General features: G+C 36.6%; 1 protein-coding gene across 1 annotated transcript in view; it reads left to right on the top strand.

The window, feature by feature from the left end:
* LOC143027532 (uncharacterized) overlaps nt 1-652 on the top strand; it is an 81599-nt gene extending 80947 nt beyond the window's left edge. The window contains exon 4 of the transcript XR_012966610.1: nt 536-652. The gene's annotated coding sequence lies outside the window, so the exon portion shown is untranslated. The remainder of the gene's footprint in view (nt 1-535) is intronic.
* The last annotated feature ends 2125 nt before the right edge of the window (nt 653-2777 follow it).

Genomic DNA, 2777 nt, shown 5'->3' with positions numbered 1-2777 from the left:
CTATTCTATTTAGCTGAGGGGACTAACCTTAGGAAATATTTCTCCACTGACTTTCCCGGTACAGTGAAGCCTAAGTTTCTTTACAAATACTGGATCTTAACAAGCGTTGCATATGTCCGTTAAGTCTATCTCATACCTGTCAAGCTACTATGGTGTCTTGCCATAAGATTTTGCTATAGAGACCATAAGTCAAGATCTAAGAATATAAGGTCTAACCACTTCTGACCAGAATTTCGAGGGAGTTGGCGCAGCGAGACCGTGAACGTCACCTGGCTGTTTCAAAGTGGGGTTAGCGGGTCCTATAGCTGTCAGTTGAAGTTGGTCCGTCGTACGAAAATGACGTCGCCTTCGCTCGCACCGCTCCACTCGATTAGTTATATTCTGACATATTATATAAAATATATATATATAAATATATATAAAATATTATAGTTCCTGTCTATATATATGAATATATAATATATATGATATATAATATATATATATATATAATATATAAAATATTATAGTTCCTGTCTTCCTTGGCGTTTCACAGTTTTCTTCAGTGTATCACAAAGAGAAAATGGACGCATCCAAACGACGTCAGAAGCTGCGCAGAACTGCTCCAGCGGTTAGACCTGTTTACTTAGACCTTGATAAGTGTGTATAAAACGGCAATTAAACAATAAGAAAAGCATACTTTTTGTCATTTAATATTTATTTGTTTCAAAACAAATGCAGAATGAAAACACAACGTAAACACATGACACAGTATGGACATTACATAATGAAAAACAGTACTGTTTACTTCTTAACTACTGTTTTTTATTATGTGGTGCTCATACAGTGTCATGTGTTTACTTTGTGTACAACAATAATACAACAAAGACCAGTGCTTTTTGTTGTACTCTGCATGCCTTGCAAAATGCACATTCACATCCTTCATCCGACTTCGTGATCCGATTGTGAAACTCTTTGTCATGTCCCTATTCAGGGTGGTATCGCCCAAAGTACAACCGTTGCTTTTTCGCAGTAGATTTTGACGTCAAGTTGACCGTGACGACAGTACAGTTCACATTTTCTTGTAAATACTTGTAAAGGGAAATTTATTTCAAAATTTTAAAACAAACACATTAAAAACTCATCGCATGCGGAGAAAAAGCGTAAGATAAACTTACGCCGGAAGACTTGAAAAGCAGAGAAATTACGTAGGACTTAGGCAAAAAACGTTAGACTTGACAGGTGTGTCATTGTTGTCTTCCCGAAATTTACACACTTTGCTACTATTGTTAATTATCTGGAGTTGTGATTACAATGATTATGTTTTGCATGGAAACTTTGTCCCACCCTGTTTAATTCATTCATATGATGTTTATTTTGTATACTTGGTTGTAACAGATATGAGGAAAATCAAAGGCCCACTCAAATGGCAACATTCCAGCTGTTGCCATTTGAGCCAGTTTCTTTTTTTTTTTTTTTTTTGTGTGTGTGACCCGCTGAAATTTAATGTATAGTGGGAGTTGATTTCATCTTGTGTTAGTAACATGTCTTCAAGATGATAAGAAGAAAATTTGTCTATTATTGTTTGGAGTAGGGGCATAGAGTTCCATAGATAGACGTTATCAGTCTTATCTGATATCTAGTTAACCATGCAAACCAAGGTCTAAATATATCTTGAAGCAAACGATACTGTGTATGTTTGAGAGCGGATGTATAAGGTACGTACACACATACGTACACAGGTACACACTCATGTACACGGTGCTCATTTATGGTCATTTTGTTCGGGTACGATTGTAAGTGATTAATTAATTTTATTTATTTTGTACTTTCAGATGTTTCATACGTTCGTGAAGTAGAAACCTTTATTAGTACTACGTTTCGCTTGTTACAGCTTTTTCAAGTACAGACATGGTAAAAAGCTGTAACAAGCGAAACGTAGTACTAATAAAGGTTTCGATCTCACAAGGTGTTTATTCTCACAGTCTTGTCGGCTTTTGCCATTGTGATTCAGACAACGTAGTACTGTTATGGATAGAAAAACGTATTACCTATTCAAGCGAGGTAAGTAACACATAGGTAACAGAAAAATGAAAGAGGGGAAGGACAGAAAGAAAAAAAATATAGAAATAAAGAAAGAATATAAAGAAAAAAGAGGAAAGAAAGGAAAATGAGAGAAAGAAAGGACAGAAATATAGAAAGGATAGAAAATAATAGAAAGAAGGAAAGTTGGTGAAAGAAAGGAGAAAAGAAAGCAAAACTGAAAGACGGAAGAAAGGAAAGAAAAACAGAAATAAAGAAAGAAGGAAAGAAAAGAGGAAAGAAAGATCCCACAAAGTACCACCTGCTCCTGATACACCAAAGGGAGAACTCAAAGTGTGCTGCAAGACTTTGGACCTAGCCAAAAAACAAGGCAAAGACTTTGAGACCGCACAACCTTGTGATTTAAGACTTAGCCAAGAACAAGGCGAAGCTGTTAAGGCGCGGTCACACGAGCAATAATTGATTTTAGCAATTTTAAGTCAAAATCTGGTCACAAACCAAAACAAACAACCCACGATAACAAACAACAACCAAAACACGCAAACACAAACATCTCACGAACACCGAAAGACAACACTCAACACAACCAAAACCAACCACGCGAACGCAAGACAACACAAGGACAACCTGGTTCACACGCAGCCAGCCACAACAACGAAAACACAAACACGCGAAGCGCCAAGACACAACGATAAAAAAACACAAACCGACACTACAAGACAAACAACCTGGAGCCTACAAACATACCAATAAAA

The sequence above is a fragment of the Oratosquilla oratoria genome, chromosome 8 (genome assembly GCF_046742065.1).
Source record: "Oratosquilla oratoria isolate Oo_2021 chromosome 8, ASM4674206v1, whole genome shotgun sequence".
NCBI lineage: Eukaryota > Metazoa > Arthropoda > Malacostraca > Stomatopoda > Squillidae > Oratosquilla > Oratosquilla oratoria.
This window is presented reverse-complemented; position numbering and strand designations above follow the sequence as displayed.